This window comes from Macaca nemestrina, chromosome 8 (assembly GCF_043159975.1).
Source record: "Macaca nemestrina isolate mMacNem1 chromosome 8, mMacNem.hap1, whole genome shotgun sequence".
NCBI lineage: Eukaryota > Metazoa > Chordata > Mammalia > Primates > Cercopithecidae > Macaca > Macaca nemestrina.
In genome coordinates, this window is record NC_092132.1 from 134,282,818 (window position 1) to 134,303,408 (window position 20,591).

Sequence of the window (20,591 nt, forward strand, 5' to 3'; positions counted from 1 at the left end):
ATTTCAGGTAATGAAAGGGAAAAAAGGATGCGTAAAGAGCAAGACAGGAACAACCGGAGAAAGGGGGCCAGGCAAGAAAGGAAGACCGAGGGGGCAGGGTCGCCCGATGGGGCTGATGGAAGTGAGAGCAGAGAGACCGGACCGGGGACCCCGCGCAGGCCGCGGGCGCGAAGGAGCAGCGAGGTCGCCGGCAGCCCCAGCTGTCAGCCCGGAACAAAGGCTGCGGAGCGGCACAAACCAGGCTGCCGGCGCTCGCTGCCAATCAGCGGTGCCGGCGCTGGCCCCGCCCCGGGCCGGCCCCGCCCCTCCCCGCCCCGCCCCGCCCAGGCTCCGGGACCCGCGCAGAGGCCGGCGCGCCTGGAGCTGGCGGGTTGGCAGCAGCCGGGCGGGGAGGCCGAAAGTTTCTCTGCCTGCCTCGGCCGGCGAGTAGGAGCCGGGAGCTGCATCCCGCGCGGTGGGACCGGCCCGGCCCGCTCAGCAGCTCTGGAAAAAGAGAGACGAGAACACACCGGGAAACACTGGGAAAAAAAAAAAAATCTCAAGTGCGCCCGAGGCGCAGGGGGCAGGTAAGATGCGGTGGCCGGGGGTCTCCCCGCCCCTGGAGGGTCTGCTGCCCTGGCTGAGGGAAAACTAGCTCCCCGTGCCGGGCTGGCCCGTCCGTGCGTCCGCGCGTCCGTCCGTCTTTGTCTGTCTGTGTCCGTGGTTGTCGAGGTGTCTTTGTCTCCGCGTGGAGCTGTCAGGGTCTCCCCTCTGCAGGGTGGGCGCCGCTGCTCCGGCCCGGCCCGGAGGAGGTGCCTGAAGGTGCGTCCGTCCTCCTGTCTTTGTCTCCGTGTCTCCTGCAGACGGGGCTCGTCTATTTCCAGCCCCGATGCTGATCCTGGCGGGGACGTCAGTGTTAGGTGACACTGGTGTCGGAGGTGAAGAAGTGGGACGTGGGGACGCGAGGCCGCAGGAGCAGGGGCCGCAGGAAGAAGGTCCGGCGGTCGCGCCGGGCCGCTGAACTTCGCTGCCTGGAACTTTGCGGATAAGCTGTGTCCACACCGGTGGGGAGGACATCGGTGCGATGCAGCGAGATATTTCAAAGGTTTACCTCAAGGAATAAGTCATACGGGGGGAGACGGTTAGAGAGGACGGTGGTATATCGGAGTGTCTAAGTGGTTCCCTGGGGCTACAGGTTCCTGGGGTCGGTCCTGGGTGTGCAATTCAGGAATTTAGTCAAAGCACCACGCACACACAGAGCACCACACTAACTTCACTTCTTCCACCGCCACCCTAGGCAGCCAGACCTCACCCCTCCACCCTGCTACAGGCTTTGCTCTGGCTGGAGAGGCTTCAGAGGTCGCAGCTCGGCAGCAACAGGCACCCCCGAGACACCAAGGGCCAGGTGATGTTTCTCTTTCCTGCTCCAAGTGGAAAGGTTTGAACTGTGGAGCAAATGAGTGTTGTGCTCGCCCACGAGTATGTCAGGCCTGGGAAAGTGCTCCAGACTTGTTAGCTTCGCAGTCCTCAATTTCCCAGGAATGAGAAGTGCTTAGGGATCTGGCCTCCTAAAGCGTTTCCTGTCTGGCTTATTCCCTCCACGCCGTCCCGCTGCCGTCAGTCTCTCTGCTCTCTGGTCCTGGGCGCTGGGAAACTACTGAGGAGGCACTGAGTTCTGGACCGTGCTGGGCAGGCGCTGCTCCTAATAAGGATCCCACACTCTGCTGGAAGTGCAGCCTAATAGGAGTGCTGGGAGCCCAGGAGCCCAGCCACAAAGAGATGAGCTATCTGCTTGGCAGTTCCTGCACCAAGACCCTGAGAAGAGTCTGCGGGCAAGAGGGTGTTTGTAACCTGAGCTTTCTCTAAGTTCAAAAACAATTTTCAGCAGGCATCCAGAGGGAGTATGGAGGTGTCTGAAGAGTGTGCGCATATGGGTATTAGAGATAGCATTTACAGAGGGGAAAGGTGTTTATGTTTAAGAGTGGAATGGAACATAGTCTGTGGGTAGGAGTCTGCGGGCAGAGAGCATACAGGCTAATCAGGCGTGGCGTTACACCTTGTATTTATCCAGCGCTTTTCTTTGGAGGCGCTTTCTGCTCATCATAGACGTTATCTCATATGTTATCTCCTTTATCCTCACAACATAACTACCAGGTTGGCCCGGTGGGCTCTCTGTGCCTGCCAGTGAAGAAGCGGAGGCATCAGAAGGGAAAGGCATTCCCTGAGGTCCTACAGCTAATGGGAGGGAGCAACTGGGAGTCCTAGTAAGAGGTCTCAGCTGGGTGGATGTGAGTGTGCGGCGCTCAATCTGCTTAAGAAGAGAAGAAAACTAGTAGAAAAAGAAAGGGCATCTCTGTGGGTGTCTATATGCAAGCAAAAGGGAGGATGGGACATTTGATGTGCTGAAGATGGTTGTTATTTAACATTTATAGCAGCGACTGTGTGTTTCACGAAGTAAACCTGTCTCAGCAATTCAGCTTGTCTGCAGGAAGTGCCCCCAACTGTGTGTGCCTGGGTCGATGTGGGACAGGGGTGCTATCATAGAAGGAGTGCTGCTGTGTGGGGTGTGCTGGGGAAAGCCAGTGCTTTGGGAGTGTGTGAGGGAAAGATGTGCCTTTCAGTTTTGAGAAGCCGTGGGTCAGCGTGTATAGCAAAGCTATACATGGGCTCCAGACGTATATAAATGGCTTTCTAATCCTGAAAACTTATTTATATGCCTTGTGCTTATTCAACATTCATTTCATAAATATTCATTGGGTGCCTACCAAATGCAGGGCTCTGGGCTAGGCAGTGAGGCTAGGAAGATGAATAATGTAATGATGACAAACCTATATGGGTAAGCACCTTATAGACTAGTGTAATGGATAATAGCGTAACACTTAATACCAACCACTAAATACACTGTGTGCCCGGGACTTTTTATTCATTATCTCATTTAATTTTCACTGCAGCCCTGCAGGGTATGTATAATTATCAGATGAGGAGAGTTAGGTAATTTAGCCAGGCTACAAAACCGAGGGGCAGGGATTTGAGATCAGCTTAGTAAGGTTCTGGACCCTGGCTCTGTCCATGTTATTCTGTTACCTTTGAACATAGGAACACTGTTTCTTCTACGTAAAATATTCCTGCCTGGTCTCTCTACCTTCTCCACTTAACTGGCTCCCAATTTCTTGCTCAGTCACCCAGGCTGGAGTGAAGTGGTGCGATCTTGGCTCACTGCAACCTCCACCTGTCGGGTTCAAGCAATTCTCCTGCCTCAGCCTCCCAAGTAGCTGGGACTACAGGCACCTGCCACCACACCTGGGTAATTTTTTGTATTTTTAATAGAGATGGGGTTTTGCCATGCTGCTCAGGCTGGTCTTGAACTCCTTACCTCAAGTGATCCATTGGCCTCAGCCTCCCAAAGTGTTGGGATTACAAGCATGAGCCACCACGCCCAGCCCCATTGTGGGTTTTAACCATAGGGATCAACTCCTCCAAGAAAGTTTCCCCTATTTTTTCCTTAATTCTGGGTCAGGTACCTTCCGCGGAGTCCCTACCGTCATATCAGTATATTATAGCATTTACCCACTGGCTCCTGAGAAGTCTACAAAATTCCTAGAAGCAGAGATTGCGTCGTGAGTTCCGAGCTCAAAATACAGTGTTGGCTTTCTGTAGATACTATGAGTACGCCCTTAGTAAATGCTTGTTTAATAAGGTGAGGGGAAAGAGACCTTTGGCAGGAGCACTGTTCCCAACAGTAGATTTCTGCATGGGTGCCCTTTGCTAGAGTGGCCACTGACTTTCCTTCCTCTGTTACTGGGCCAGCTCCTTCAAGACCTCTCCCTAGATGGGGCCATCTCAGGCCCCACCAACAGTTCGGGGAGCCTGAGGGAACCCTCGCCCCCACCTACTCTATCTCCAGGTAATCAACCCACAAACACAGTTGTAGAAGGGGAGGTTCTAGGTGTGACCTAGACCTGGGGTTTTAAATCCTGCACTTGGAGCCCCAGGGGCCAGATGGTTCCAGGGCAATGATGAGATGTTTCTGGGATTTTGCCAACAAAGGAGTATCCAACTGCCTGGGGAATCTTGAGGTGATTTACATATTAGCTCTTTGAGTTTGCTGTTGAATAGATCTTTGTGCTGCTACAGTTTGAAGCCTGAAATGGACACTCCTAGACCTGCAGTGGAGAGTGTGAATTGCTACCATGTTTGGGGAGGTAATCTGGCCATGATTTCTCCAAGGCCACGCGGTCAGATGATTGTCCTCCCATGCCCTTTCCATCGCCCTGTTATTTCTCATATTGGAATTACAACCTGTGTTCTCGGGGGTCCACGGTAAGTTTTCCTTTTAAAGATCATTGATCAAGTTTGAAAAACGCTGCATTTCACTATTTATTAAAGGTCTTATCCGTGTGAGGTGCCAGGGAGTGGGGAACAACAGCCAAAAAGACGAAATAAATAATGCTTTGAGACTAAAGTTTGTGATGACGGTTGGGAAGAAGAATTGGCACACGTAAACAATGATAAGTAAGTTGAAAACTGGATTGCATTAGGTTGGTGCAAAAGTAATTGGTGGTTTTTGCAATCAAAATACTAACTTTGAATACAGCAGTTTCTCAGTTTCTCAGCAGGAGGCAGGTGAGCCAGAACCTTCCTTACCAGGGAGGAGGTAGCCGTGAACTGAATCTCGAAGTTGAACCTGAGGAGGGTAGGAAGGGAGTCAGCGAAGCAGAAGTCAAGTTCACGGCTCCAAGATACAAGCTGAGAGCTGAGGAGACAGGGCTCTCTCTTCCAAGAACCCTAGCCAGGGCCTGTTGCCTCCTTATGCCAGGTTTGGCCAGCCACCCAGACCAAACAGAGGTGGTGCATAAGAAATGGGAGGTTTTCAACCTCTCACCTCTCACCACTGCCTCCAGCCAGTGTGCAGATTAGCCTCCAGATCCCCTCCTCTAAGGATTGGAGAAGTTGATGGGGATGTGTCAGCTACAGTTGGGCATAGCTGGTGAGCTTACGGCTAGTTAGCTCCCTTTACCATTTGGCAAAGCCTGCTGCGTTGCTGCAGTTTCCATCCTGTGTCTCTCCCGCTGGTTTTTTTGTTTGTTTCTTTATTTTTTAGAGACAAGATCTTGCTCTTTCTCTCAGGATGGAGTGCAGTGATGTGATCACGGCTCAGCTCACTACAATCTTGACCTTCTAAGCTCAAGTGATCCCCAATCCTCCCTCCTCAGACTCCCGAGTAGCTGGGACCACAAGCGAGTACCAATACACCCGGCTAATTGTTTTTAATTTTTACAGAGATAGGGTCCCACTATGTCACTCAGGCTGGTCTTGAACTCCTGGCCTCAAGTGATCCTCCCACTTTGGCTTCCCAGTGTTGGGATTCTAGGTGTGAGCCACCGCACCCAGTAATTCAATTACTGTAATTCAAGCATGAGGAGGGCATTTGAATCTTCTTCACTTTTTCCATGCTCTCTTCACCCCCATCTGCCTTTTCTCTAAGTGCTTGTGATGCATATATGTTAAGTTCAATAAAATAAACTAGAGCCTGGCTCGATGGCTCATGCCTATAATCCCAGCAATTTAGGAGGCCGAGGTGAGCCGATCACCAGAGGTCAGGAATTCCAGACGAGCCTGGCCAACATGGCGAAACCCCATCTCTACTACAAATACAAAAAATTAGCTGGGCATGGTGTTGCACACTTGTAGTCCCAGCTACCTAGGAGGCTGAGACAGGAGAATTGCTTGAACCCGGGAGGCAGAGGTTGCAGTGAGCCGAGATCGCGCCACTGCACTGCAGCCTGGGCTACAAAGCGAGACTCTGTCTCAAAACAAACAAACAAACAAAAACCCACAATAGACTAGGATGTAGCTAGGACAATGGAATGTCTACTTGGGATTTGCTTTAGGGAATGAAAATTTGTCATATATCAGTTCTTTCTTTATAGCTTGTCAATTCAAAAGGTTTAGTCCACTCCACATTGAAATTAGAACAAATATTGCCTCCACAGAATTTGAATTAATGACATTTCATTGGAATACCAACCTTAATTACATAATATATTTCAGAGAGAGCTTCACACTCTTGCTTCCTGCTGGACACTGACTTCCGCCATCCCTAGACTTCCTTAATAATGATTTCAATAGCGCTTTTTACTTGTATAGGACTTTACACTGTAAAAAGGGGAATAAAATTATTATTATTATTATTTACACCTCACAACAACTCTGTGAGAAGATTCCTTTTGCCATTTGACAGATGAGGAAACCCAGTGTACCTTTGAAAGCTGAAGGAGGGCTGGGCACAGTAGCTCATGCTTATAATCCTAGCGCTTTGGGAGACCGAGGCAGGCTTATCATTTGAGGTCAGGAGTTCAAGACCAGCCTGGCCACCATGATGAAGCCCTGTCTATACTAAAAGTACAAAAATTAGCCAGATGTGGTGCTGCACGCCTGTAGTTCCAGCTACTTGGGAGGCTGAGACAGGAGAATCTCTTGAACCCGGGAGGTGGAGTTTGCAGTGAGTGGAGATCATGTTGCTGCACTCTAGCCCGGGTGACAGAACAAGACTTTGTCTCATAAATAAATAAATAAATAAATAAATAAATAAAAGAAAGGTGAAGGAGTTTATGCAAGATTTTTAAGAAGAATGCTGAGATTTGAACACCAGCTGTTCTGATTCTCAATCTTGGGCTATAACTATTAAGTCATTGCGATTCACTAATTAAATGGATTTAGGCTCATCAAATTGTTGGTGTTTAATATGCAAGAAAAAGAGATTTTTAAAATTATAAGAATGCAGTTACTTTCACATTTATTGTAATTCAAGCATGAGGAGGGCATTTGAATCTTCTTCACTTTTTCTGTGCTCTCTTCAGCCCCCATCTCCCTTTCTTCTAAGTGCTTGTGATGCGTATATGTTAAGTTCAATAAACAATAAACTAGAGCCTGGCGCGATGGCTCATGCCTATAATCCCGGCAATTTAGGAGGCCGAGGTGAGCCGATCACCAGAGGTCAGGAGTTCCAGATGAGCCTGGCCAACATGGCGAAACCCCATCTCTACTACAAATACAAAAAATTAGCTGGGCATGGTGTTGCACGCTTGTAGTCCCAGCAACCCAGGAGACTGAGGGAGGAGAATCACTTGAACCCGGGAGACAGAGGTTGCAGTGAGCCGAGATCACGCCATTGCACTGCAGCCTGGGCTGCAAAGGGAGACACTGTCTCAAAACAAACAAACAAACAAACAAACAAAAACCCACAATAAACTAGGATGTAGCTAGGATAATGGAATGTCTACTTGGGATTTGCTTTAGGGAATGAAAATTATCATGTATCAGTTCTTTCTTTATAGCTTGTCAATTCAAAAGGTTTAGTCCACTCCACGTTGAAATTAGAACAAATATTGCCTCCACAGAATTTGAATTAACGACATTTCATTGGAATGCCAACCTTAATTGCATAATATATTTCAGTGTTTCCACCTTGTCTGTGAGCAAGTTAGTTCTGAACTAAAATGGGATAGCAGTCTCTTCACTGGTAGCTCAACAGTGTGTGGAAACCAGACTTCAGGGGTAATCACACATGGAGGCTGCCCCCAGGTGAGAAGAGAATTGGATGGAGCATCGTGGGAAGGAGAAGAGTGAAGGGAGGCGGAAGATGGAGACAGAAGACAAGCAGAGAGGGAATGTGTGTGTTAGCTAACAGCTAAAGCTAATTGTTCTAATCAATCCAGCAGAGAGGTGATTTTTCTTACTAAGTGACAGGCCAAATTGGTGTCTGAACAGATGTGATGTGGGTTGCATCCAGCACCTGGAACAAAGACAGCAAAGAGCTGCCTCATGGAGATCGCCAATAGAAGTGCTTCATGTCAGTTAATCATTGTGTGAGAAGATAGGGCTGCCTTCAGGCCAGTGCCAGAGCCCAGGCACACACACCTGCACACACGCGTGCACGCACACGCACATTCATCCATTTCATTCATCCACTCTCATCGTCTCTCCCTCTGAGACATGCTTTCTTGTGATACCCAAACTCACAAGCCCATGTACATGACATTACACAAATCTTCAGAGACTCCCAAGATGTCAGGACCCAGGAGATCCACACCTCTGCCTACCTGTGGCATGGTCTGAGGTGAGCTCAGACAGCCCCTCCCTGATACCATGCCCGGGGTAGTCTTTGGGCAGCCACGAGCCCATCAGAGTTACAGACACTCTGTAGGAAGAGGATGGACCAGTCTAGGTGAGACGTTCAGCCTGAGCGGGGTACAAGAACTGGGGCCCCTCAAGGAGGTTGAAAGTGGAGGTGAGATGGGGTTGGGAGTGGGCATTGTTCTCAAACCCTCCCATTCCTGTGCATGAATCTGACCTCACGGAATAACCTGTCGGGTGGCTGAGGCCATCCCTGCCCAGGGCAGGGCCGTGCACTTGGCTCCCTGACCTGTTGGCTTGGGGGGCATTTTCACTCTTCTTGCTGCTGCAAAGCCATTTGCTGCTAAATCACCCTCCTCTTGGCACCCTGGACTGCTAAATTGGTCTCAACTTGCTGTACTTCCACCCACCACCTTAGTCATTATTCGCTGGCAGCATTCAGAGAGTGGGTGTAAAGCAGCCGAACATTATATTCCTGCTGTAAAGAGAGAGAATTGAGTATAGACATGCAAGGAGAGGGGAGAGAGGGAAGGAGGGAAGACAGCATGAAGGAGGCAGGGAAACAAGGCCTGGGGTTTGCCAGTACCTTTCCCTGCTGACCCCAGTGACACTGGATTGGGGGAGCGTTATCGGTGAGCGGGTCCTGGCTCAGTGGGAGAAGACAGAGGGGTCCACCTGCTACTGAGTGACTTCCCACCCCTGGTCTGGAGGCAGGAAAGGACATTAGCCATGGGAAGAGAAGGGCTCTGCCCTCCGTGAACTCCCTGTTCCTTGAATTCTGCAGCATACAACGTACTTGTCACTCCCATTTGAGCACTTGTTCCCGTGTATTCGTATTTAGCTTTTTATCTCTATCCTCTCTCCCAGCATAGATTATAAGGCCCTTGAAAGAGAAAGCGTGTCCCACATCTGATACATAGCACCAGGACCTGGGGATGCTCTAGGGCTCGGTCTCAAATGGCTGAGATGGATGGCACTAAGGCCCACAGTGCTTCTTTCTACCCAGCCACTTCAGATCTCAATGTGCCACTCAAGGGCTACAGAAATTGGAAAGCCAGGCAAGCAAAAGGAGACGGAATTGCAAGGGAAACTACAGGGCTTGGTCTGCAATGTCAGTGGGTAGCTCCAAGGAGGGAAAGGGTTACACTGCAGAACAGACCAGCCAGGAAAGCAGAAACTTAAGAGACCTGCGGTCCTCGTGCAGAAGGCTCGGGGTGATCTCCACCTGGCACACGGGCTCTACTGATAGCTCATCTAATGCCCAGTGCCCAGGCATGGTGCCGGGGCTAGCAGGAGGTAGGAAGCAGAATCGGTTCTCACATCAGGCAGCAGTGACAGCGTCAGGCAGGGCAGACTGACCTTGACAGGAGGCTCTCTGAGTCACTGATAACATTTGTTTAGGCACCCAGGGAGAGGTTAGAAAGGGAACTCATGCCATCCTAAGCAGGCTTGGGACCTGTTGGGGCCCTCAACCCAGGCTCCTTGCCTCCCACACTCTGCTTGGGGGAGATAATAGGAAAATGCCAAGAACAGAAGCCTCCCCAGCTAGGGAGGCGGGGAGATATGGGGATGAGCCCTGAGGGATATGGGGATGAGCCCTGAGGCTGCCCTTGACCTTCCAGAGAGGCACCCCCATGCCTGGTGTCTGTAGGTACCTGTGTGGGGTCTGCCCTTCCCTCTGTCTCCCATGATCAATGGCAGCAGAGGTCCAAAAGGACAATCAGCACACTCAGGGTAGCTTCCCTTATTTATTGCAACCTTCAGACACTCCAGTTTCAGCTCTTCCCTGCTCCCCGCCACCGCAAAGGGCATTTCCTCAGTGCAAGGGGAGGAGGGAGGGAAGCATGGACTGAACGGCACTCACATCTTGAGGAGACAGCCTCCCCCTCCTTGCCTATCAAATTCCCCCAGCCCCAACGCCTCCGTGGCGCCAGCAGACAAACCACACTGCAGGCAGGTGGGGAAAACAAGAGGAGCCAGGAGGAGCCCCCAGCCTCCACCTGCACTGTAAAGCGAGCCAGCCCCTGAAGGAGGCCTGGGAAGGACTCCCCAGCTGCCTTCGGCTCCTCCCCTTGCCAGGCCCGCAGCTGGCCCCGCTCAAAGGCTCTGCAGCCGGCTGGTGGCTGGTGGGGCAGGTGTGGGCAGAATGTGTGTCTATTCCCAAGACAGGATTTCTTCATCTATCAAACTAGAAGCACCAGACATTTGGCTTCTCTGGGCTTCTACCAGTACCTCAGACATCTGTTGACTTAGAAACTTTTTCTTGATGTTGGACTTACTTCTATACTAGAGCCACAGACAGGACTTCCAACTCTAGGGTCCTAAGATTTGTCGGGACACAAAAGAGCCTGTGCTGAAAAAACTTCAGATACTCTACATGCAAACACAACTCTTCAGGGTTGAAAGGATGCTTAAAAACCACTCTATCCACATCCTCTCCCTGTCTCCCCTACACACACACATACAAGTACTCACTGCCAAGAACTTTTATATCATACCCCAGGAACCCAGTTCTTTCCATTTTCTTTTTTCTTTTTCTTTTTTTTTTCATTTATTTATTTATTTATTTAGGCTTTTTGAGGCAGAGTCATGCTCTGTTGTCCAGGCTGGAGTGCATGGTGCAATCCATGCTTGTTGCAGCCTCGAATTCCTAGACTCAAGTGGTCCTCCCACGTCAGCCTCCCAGGTAGCTGGGACCCCAGGTGGGCATCACCATACGTGGCCCATTTTAAAATTTGTTTGTGGAGATGAGGTTTTGCTACGTCACTCAGGCTGGTTTTGAACTCCTGGCTTCAAGAAATCTCCCTAGGCTCAACCTCCCAAAGTGCTGGGATTATAGGTGGGAGCCACCGCCCCCCATCTCTTTCTGTTTCAACTCCATCCTTTTAAAGTCACAGAAGGCTAGTTCATGTCCAGCCCTGTGCTACCCTCAGGAGCAAGATGAGCAACCACAGACCCTGCCACAACGAGTCACTTGTCCGGTATTGGGAGTGAGACAGCACATCCAGAAAAACATCATTCTACACAACAGAATCAGCACCGAGTGTTCATGGAAGATACAGAGCTGGAGAAGAGCCCCGAGGGCTGCGTGTGATTTCCAGGCAGACGAAGTGGAGGGGTGGCCAAGATAGGGAAGAGCAGGTGGTGGGGAAAGAAACGTTTCTAGAAAGGCATGCTGGAGTCAGATTGAGGAGGCCCTTGCATACCCACCTTGCATATTCGGCTGGAGACAGTGCATGCTATTTGGTAGACAGCAGGGAACCACTGAAGTCAGAGGCAGAGGGGCGGCCTAGAGCAGACTCTGGTTTTAGAAAGTGAATCTAGCAATGGAATATAGAACAGATTCAAGGGTGGGGAGACTTCTTTCTAGAAATACCATTATTAGAATACCCATGTTCGTGTCATATCTCCTAGTTGATAGCACAGGTTCCCAGAGACCTCTTGTAGCCGGGGAATATTTGGGGTGACCAAGGCTTCAAAGAGAGAGAAGTTCCTAATCCAAGGTCAAGATGTTGGGCCCAGGATTATTTATTTAATGGGACGGATGGATAATACCTCCTTGCTTTGGACCTGAACGAAAGCACAGAGGGCTTTTGTTTTTTATATAGATGAAGACATAGAGGCCCAGAGAAGGGAGGGGACTTTCTCAGGGTCCCATGTCTGAGGGACAGGACAGAGCCAGGATCGATGGTCCACATCAGGGCTCTTTCTACGAACATGCTGTGGGGTCGGTGGATGAGGACTGAAGAGCCAGCAGAATTCATCAGACCCTCAGACCTCAATGGTAGGCAGATTTGCCCAGGGGCCATACGAGAACACAGCAATAGAAAGAGGCTTTCAATCTTGGTAGATTTTTCTCCCTACCCCAGTCAAAGGAGCCCTTGGACTTTTGTGACAGCTGATACAGCGCTCTGTATTTTTCTTGCCACTCTTCTGTCTTGTTTCGCTGAGTGCTGGAGGCATCTTATTTCCGTCTGTTCCTCTGCCTTTTCTGTCCTAAGGGTTCTGTGACAGCAAAGGCTGTGCTGGTCGCAGTTGCTAACAGTCGGTACTTTCAAAACTGAAAAGCAAGTTCTCTGCCTCTCTCATATGTGCACAGCTTAAGCCAAACCCAAACAAAACAGAAGGGTTGCTGGGTGCCAGTCAGCAGGGCTAGCCACCCATAGAGCGACACCACGTAGGGAGAGATTTCCAGACAGGAGGCAGATGTGTGTCCAAATGCCAGGTGGGATGTCAGTGACAGGGCAGAAGAGGTGGCACATCCCTCAATCTCAGACACACTGGATGCCAGGGGTCCCTCTGCCTACTGCCATGAGACTCTCAGAACAGCATCTCCCACCTTCCTCTGGAAGATTCCTCAGCCTGGTACCCGCTCAGGCGTTTTCATCTTGCCTTCTAAAAACCCGGCGAGCCAAGGGAGGGGACAAAGCTGTAGCAGTGTCCCATGAGGTTTCCAGAGAGGGGACCCCTGGAGGCAGAGCCTTCCTCAGGAAACACCTCCACCCATGTCAGCCTCCCCTGGTCTCCCAGAGGAGCTCACCCTCACCTGGCTGGCAGTCTCAGAAGCAGGTGGAGAGAGCAGGTAAGTTCTAAAGACAAGGCATGAGGTTTTTCCTGTGAGCTCATCCCGAGGCCCAGTTTGGGAGTGGACGGTGGAAAAAAACATGATTTTGGGAATCAGATAGATCAGTGTTCATATCCTGGCTCAGCTACCTGTTAGCTGTGTGACATCAGACAAGTCACCTGGCCTCTCTGAGCCTCAATTTTCTCATGTGTAAAATATGTTAGAAATAGATAATTGGTGCTGCAAAGAAAAGTCAGCATGGAGACAGACGATCTCTCAGCAAGGCAATCTTTACTTTCTGCAGAAAGGGTGCTCAATGGCAGATGGAACAATGGCGAGAGACATCCTGGCTCTGCTACCTGTTAGCTGTGTGACATCAGGCAAGTCACTTGGCCTCTCTGAGCCTCAATTTTCTCATTTCTAAAATGTGTTGTGTCTCATGTAGAATTTTTATGAAAATTACGTGGCCAGTAGAAGTGAAAGCACATGAAGCATAGTAGAAGCTCAGTTAATATTAGTCTCACCCTCTTCCCCTCAGTTCCGAAGGGAGGAAACCATGCATGTGACTGAGTTGCCTGTGCAGGAGGTTTATGAGTGCTTGGTAGAGGCAGGTGTCCAGGGGGTCAGGGAGGGACAACTTTAGAGTCAGGTGGTGCTGCCTGTGGAGCTACCTCTTTATCCTGTTATCTGCTTACTCTGGCAAAGGGAGATGGTTTAACGGGAAACATTATGGGAAGGAGTCATTTGTACCTTGATAACTCTGGAGCTCCATCTATGTGGTCAATCTGACTGCGTTAAAATAGATTGAAAGCCTATGAAGTTATGTAGAACAGGTGGCTGTGACACCATTCAGTGTCCTGAGGTCAGGACTCAGCGCTGAAAGTGGGTGTCGTGCTCAGATTGACTTACGCCAGATGTGCTGCAGGAGTAGGGGAAGTGAGGGGAGAAGGCTGGGAGGCCATCCAAGTCAGCTGGGCTTCTGTCCTCCCTCGGGAAGGACCCCACAATACCATCTCGAGCCCGTGCATGGGACGGACTTTAGGGGAGGGAGATTTCTCCCCACGATCAGCGGCTGGACAGAAGTAGGGTTATTCTCCTTTCCTTTATTCCTTCCTCTTTCCTCCTTCCTCCTGCTTCAAAGCCAATGTCTTTCCCATCTGGATCATTTTCTGGATTATGTAGCACGTAAGGTCAGGAAAGGGAGAGAAAGAAAAACAAATAAAATGAAACTTCTCTCTTAGTTCAGTTTATGGGGGTTGTACACGTGGGAGAGGACATAGATCCGTCAGAGTCTCACATAGGAGAACGCAGAAGTCAAGTTAAATAGTCTAATTCTGCACTGGAAAATTGGAGAAATAGTTATTCTGCCTAAACGGTATCAAACTAGATGGGGGCAGCCTGGGTGGGCTGAGAAGAAGATGCTGGTGTTTTGGACATACATTCCCTACCAGGAATACATATACGAGTCCTCCTACGTGAAGCAGGCGTGCTGGCATTTAATGATTTAATGTACCTTCCAGGAGAGCTCCGCCTTGCCTTCCTTCTCCTCTTTGTCTTTTTCTTTCTTAAAGTGGAGGAAACTTTTCCCCGTTAATGCCGTGGCCCAGACAGTTGAGACACACAGCTACAGACAGTTGAGACACACAGCTATTAGGGCTCCGATCTGATGTTAAAACCTGCATCGTCAAAAGTCCAGCGATTTATCCATCCCCTCATCCAAGTCCTAAGCAGGCCCGACCCTGCTTTAGTTTCCGAGATGAGATGACATCCGGCGTGTTCAGCGTGGTAGGGCCATAGACGGTTTCTCCTTTCTAACATGTTGGTATCTGCCGGGGAGAAGGCAGCGTCTCCACCAACACGGGGCTCGCGTGGCTTGTAGGAATGCCTAGGAGAGGGGATGCTGCGTTTGTTACTTGTGCCAGTTCAGTTGAGAGCTGTCTGGTTCTAGCACCAGGAGTGCTCCAGGAGATATCAAAGAGCTGCCTGGAACCGGGGGAGCCGTGGGACTTCCCCTCAGGCAGTCTCGGCCCTCCCCCTCGAAATTACACCGTGGTGGGAACCTCCCACCTGTGGGATTGAGACACCGAGTTCAAAGGGCTGCCCTCTGCACAGTCCCAGGAACAGCTATTAAACTCCCACTTGACCTTGCTTTGGGGAGTCGGCAGCTGATGAGAGATGGGGAACTTGTTAAACTCAGGCAGCCTGGAATTAGGCCTCACTCGCATTGGCATAAAATGCTTTCAGGGAAGCCTGCCAAGAGTTGAAATCATGGTGCTGCGATAGGGTCCCTGCTTAATAAGCCTCCACCCGGGAGGGTCTTAGGGAGGTCCCAGGACAGAAGACAAGAGGAAGTGGCAACGCAAACCCAGAGCCCTCCCTGCTTTCCTGCCAGCAGCTGAGAACTGTGCTCCATTGCCTGACCCTGGGGCAGCAGAGGGACCAGGAGGTGGGTGGGGATCTACTGGCAGCTGCCAATTGTGGATGTGGTTTAATTGCAGTGCTGGTCTCGGGGTCTTGCCCAGACCCGAGCTTCTGAGGGGGCAGGACAGAACTCCGCAGGAGGAGGTAGCAGGAGCCTGGCCCACTTCTCCTAAGGATCAGGGAGGGCTCAGCCTTTGCAGGCAAATCTGTTTCCATACCCAATGATAGAAGGATGCCTCCAGAGAGGAGGGTCTGTCCTCAGGAAATGTTTCATCTGTTGGTTAGATCGGTGACTTCCAAGCACTTTAAGAGCAATTCCCGCAAACAATCGATACATGATTACGAATCTGTTTTTCTAAATCTAATCTCTAAAGCCCCCAAATGGCATTGTTGTGAGTTCTTTAGATAACGAGCCAGAAGAAATAGAGCCCAGGGCCCTGCGAAGTTGGAGACAAATGTAAAAAGAGTTTGAGTCCCAGCAATCCCGCTGTGTCTTAAGTCACCAAGTCCCATATGTCTAAAAAAAAAAAAAAAAAAAAAAAAAAAAAAACAAAAAAACCAGCTGCTATTTTTAAGCTCTTAATTATATCTTCTTTTACAAATAAGATTTTACTCATTACTTACCAAAACCCAATGAGGTGGATACTACTTGTAGCTCCAGTTTACAGATAAGGAAATGGAAGTAGTGGCCCAAGACTTGGGGGAAGAGGATTAAATGAAGGGATTGCCTGAACCCAGAGGGAAGGGTTGGAAGACACAGGGGAGGCAGAGGAGGGGAGGGCTGGGGACAGAGTTGGGGTGAGTTCTAGAGGAGCAGGGGAGCTGTGGGAAGAGGGGTGCCAGGGGCTCCAGTGGTGGGAGAGCCGTGTGCTCGATGCCTCTGTGTGTATTGCTGGACTGCTGTTGACTGCAACCTAGGTTTGAAGCTGGGTACTGCCACTGGCCAGATATAAAACCTGAGGCATCGTTTTTTTGCATCCATCAGATAGGGTAGTAACAGTGCCCCCCCTCTCAGTGTTGGGGTGAGGCATGCACCAGATCATGTGTGTGTCGTACGTAGTCCTGTACCTAGTGCACAGGACACACACAGTGAATGGAAGCCCAAGAGGAAGCTGTGTCCTCCCCCACTGGACTGGGCACTGCTGTTTCCACTTGGGCATCGCCTCTGGCCAGAGGTGATGGCGGGGCAGGGAGGCTGTCTCCAGGCAGCCTCTCCCGAGCAGTGGCCACCCCCTTCCTGAGACGTGGGACGCTGGCAGTCAGCCTTTGCAGAGGCTCCTGACAACATCCAGGTCTTGATTCTGCAGCGAGGCGGTGATTTCAGAATCTCCCAGCTGTGTGGGGGAGGGAGGGAGACAGTGGGAAGACAAGCTCTGCTTGGCTGAGCTGACAACACCAGGAAAGCTTCACTCCTCTTTGAGAAGGAGAAGGAGCTTGTAAGGCTGAGACGGAGCGGGCGTCAGGATTGCACGTGGGGCAGAGAGAAGCAGGAGGTGGGGGCTGGGCAGATCCACAGTTGGGATTCACCACCCCTAGCAAAGGAGTAGAGGACCCCACCCTCTGCTTGGGGATGGCCCATCTGCAGGTGGGCTGGCCTAGGGGAGGGGAAGAAGCCAGGTGGCATTTTTTTTTTTTTTTTTTTTTTTTTTTTTTTTTTTGAGACGGAGTCTCACGCTGTTGCCCAGGCTGGAGTGCAGTGGCGCGATCTCGGCTCACTGCAAGCTCCGCCTCCTGGGTTCACGCCATTCTCCTGCCTCAGCCTCCTGAGTAGCTGGGACTACAGGCGCCCGCCACCGCGCCCGGCTAATTTTTTGTATTTTTAGTAGAGATGGGGTTTCACTGTGGTCTCGATCTCCTGACCTTGTGATTCGCCCGCCTCGGCCTCCCAAAGTGCTGGGATTACAGGCTTGAGCCACCGCGCCCGGCTGGCATTTTTTTTTTTTGGCTGGAGTGCAGTGGCGCCATTAGCTCACTGCAACCTCCACCTCCCAGGCTCAGGCAATTCTCCTGCCTCAGCCTCCCAAGTAGCTAGGATTACAGGCATGTGCCACCATGCTCGGCTAATTTTGTATTTTTAGTAGAGTTGGGGTTGCACCAACCATGTTGATCAGGCTGATCTCGATCTCCTGATTTCAGGTGATCCACCCGCCTCAGCCTCCCAAAGTGCTGGGATTACAGGCATGAGCCACCATGCCTGGGCCCGGGCAGCAGCATTCTTTCTCCCCTTCACTCACTCTTCTCCCTCTGGACTGAGTTCTGGGAGCATTGCTGTGGCCTCCCTGTCCTGGAGACGGCTCAGATTCTGCAGAGGAGCAAGGCAGGGTCAACAGCCAGGGCAAGCTCACAGACCCTCTCTAGAGCCAGTAAGGGAAAGAAGAGTAGAGGGTGAGAGCGAAAGAAGAATGAGGTGGGCAAGAGCTTACATTTCACTCTCACCTTTTACTTCTTGCTGAGCATCCGCTGAGCAGCAGTGTCCAGCTCTGTGCTGGCAGCAAACATATAGGAGTTTAGAGTCCCTGCCTTCTGGGGCACGAAGCTCCAGTGAGGAGCTGGGCCCCGTGAAAGGGTGGACAGTACTCCATGTAAAGTCAGGAGATGGTGTTTAGGAACTCACACAGCATGGGCTTGAATTCTTGCTCTGTCTCTCATTTCCAAGTGACTGGCACTGAATACCTTTCTTGTCCTCTCTGAGACATGTTTCCTGATTGGTAAATTGGGCAGAAAGAACCACCTCGTAGGATTATTGTGATAATCTTTTAAAATCCATGTATTGAAGTATAATATTCATACAGAGGTGTGCACAAACCATAGGTGAACAGCTAGACAAGTTTGCAAATTTTTCATATAAATAGAAGCCTAGTCAAGAGATAGAACATTAAAAGTACCCCCAGAAACTCCTTGTCTTCCTCTGCTAATCCCTACTACTCCCCATCCTGACACCATAATTTTTCCCTCTTTTTAAACTTACTGAATGGAATTGCACAGAACATGTTGTTTGTGAAACTGGTCCATGTTGTGATTGTAGCAGCAATGCTGTCATTTGTGCCCTGGGATTCACTCTACACATGAATCCCAGCCCTTTCATTCTATGGTGCATAGGCATTTAGTTCTCCAGCCATTCTGAGTTTGGGACTCTTACTCACAAAACTGTTAGGTCTTTAATTGAACACATGTGGCCATTTCTGCCAGGTGTACATCTACGTGTAGAATTGCTGGACTTATATTCAACTTGGATAGACACAGCCAAACATTTTCATAGCGTGGCTGAGCGTGTCTGCACTCCCTCCAGTAGTGTATGAGAGTTTCACCTGCTTCACATCCTCACCAGCACTTGGTATTATGAGACTTTTTCATTTTGCCATTGAATGGTGGCCTAGTGGTAGGTATTTAATTATGATTTTTAATTTACATTTTCCTAATCAGTACTCACAGTACCTTTTTATATATTTTTGTCAATTAGCATGTCCTATTTTATGAAGTGCCTGTTCAAATCTTTTGCTCATTTTAAATTTGGTTTCTGTTTTTCTATTGGAGATGTATGAGAATTGTTTTCTATATTCTGATAATGAGTTCTTTGTCAAGTGTGTGTATTGTAGATATATCCTATTCTATGGCATGCCTTTTCATTCCAAGTGGAGACCTTTGATGAAGAGAAATTCTTAATTTATTACTATTTTTCCTCTAGAATAATGCTTTTTTAATGACCTGGCCAAGAAACTTTTGCCTATCCAAAGGTCAAGAAGATATTATCCTTGGTTTTCTTCTAGAAGCTTTAGGGCGTTACCTTTTGCATTTATATCTACACTCATCTGGAAATGTTCACGTGTGGTAGGAAGTAGGAATCAATATTTACTTTTTCCTAAATGGACACTAGTTGACCCAGCAGCATTTTTTTTTTCTCACTGCCCCGCCATGTCTCTTTTTTCATAAATCAAGTGATCTGATGTATTTGGGTTTGTTTCTGAATTCTATTTGGTTCCATTGGTCAATTTATTTACCTGTATCAATACCACATTGTTTTAGTTACCATTAAGTCTTGCTGTCTGTTGACATACACCCTCCAGCTTAGTTCTTTACCAAATGGTCTTGGTTATTCTTGCCCCTTTGCACTTTAATGTCTAAGCTGCTAGGATGTTGATTGTGATTGTATTGTCACTAGGTCAATGTGTATAAAATGTAAATCTTTAGATTATCAAGTCTGTGAACCATGAACCTGGCAGATCTCTGCATTAATATAGATTTTACTTAATTTATCACAATAATACGTTAGAGTTTTCAGGGTAGAGGTCCTACCCCACTTCGGTTGTATTCATTCCCAAGCATACACATTTTGTAAATTAAATGTTTTTCAATGTCTTTTTTGATTTATTTGTTGCGAGTATATGGAAGTTCAGCTGGTTTTTGTATATTAATTTATTGTGAGAAGTAAATGAGATTATGGGTAAGCCCCAGAGACATAGTGGGGCTCACTAACTCCTATCTACACGTGGAAGAACTGAGGCAGGTCAGGGTGGCAGGCTCAGTCCTAAAGGATATGGTCAGTGAAGGAAGGCATCAAGGTGTGGAAGTTGGTGAGCTCACAAGGGCAGGATTTTCCTGATGAGTGAAAGGAGGGAGAATCTCTACGGAGGGAAACAATGTGAGAACCACAAGAAAGCCATCTTGCAGAGACTTGAATGGATGGGAATGGTGGTACTGCACTTTAGAGTTTGTAAAGCGCTTTGCATCCATTGTATCATTGATCCTCACTGTGTGCCTATGAGGTCACCAGCTGTGAGCTCTTTATGTCATTTTCAGAGATAAGGAACTGGGCTCAGAGAGTAAAGAGGCTTGGCCAAGTTCTCCCTATGAGGAAGTAGTTGTAAGATCAGTTTCGATCACAGACTTTTCATTTCACCACTTAATGGAGAGGTTTTCTAAGACTATCAGATGGGAGCATGACTCTTGATGAGATAGGCTATGGAAGCAGGAAAAGGTTATCAGGCAGATGAGTGACCCAAGTGCTGAAATCTGTGTTTAGAATGACCTTTGTGTAGAATGGGTTGGAGGCAGAAGAGGTAAGCCAGCCGCCTTGGAGGTTGTCATTACACACTAGGCATGAGATGATGCAGGCCCCAAGGTAGGGAGCAGAGAGGGTGAAAACGAGCAAATGCAGAGCGGAGAACCACAGAGCGTGGCCTGGTACCCCGAGGTCAGGTCTACAGGTATCCATGGACAATGTACATGTACGAGTGAAGCACAGTCCCTTGTGCTTTTGGTTCTCAACTCTCTCTCCATTTAAAAAAAAAAAAAAAAAGTGAAATGTGCATGCCTTTACCCTCTCTTAGCTAATCCTGCGATTAAAACAAAAACAAACAATAAGCTCCTTCTTTCTCATCCCCTGCTCTGATGGCTGCGGGCTCCCAGCTCTTATTCCACACTGATCTGGTTATCTTCAGAAGGGTAGCTGTGCTCTGGTCTCCCAGAAATGGTCCTCCTTGGTCTGTGCTCA

The 20,591-nt window shown here is 49.3% G+C and overlaps 1 protein-coding gene across 1 annotated transcript in view; it reads left to right on the forward strand.

Annotated features, from left to right (window-relative positions):
* The first annotated feature begins 326 nt into the window (after nucleotides 1-326).
* The window catches only part of LOC105482117 (leucine zipper tumor suppressor 1), a 58,605-nt gene continuing 38,340 nt past the window's right edge, over nucleotides 327-20,591 (forward strand). Inside the window, exon 1 of the mRNA XM_011742058.2 lies at nucleotides 327-566. The gene's annotated coding sequence lies outside the window, so the exon portion shown is untranslated. The remainder of the gene's footprint in view (nucleotides 567-20,591) is intronic.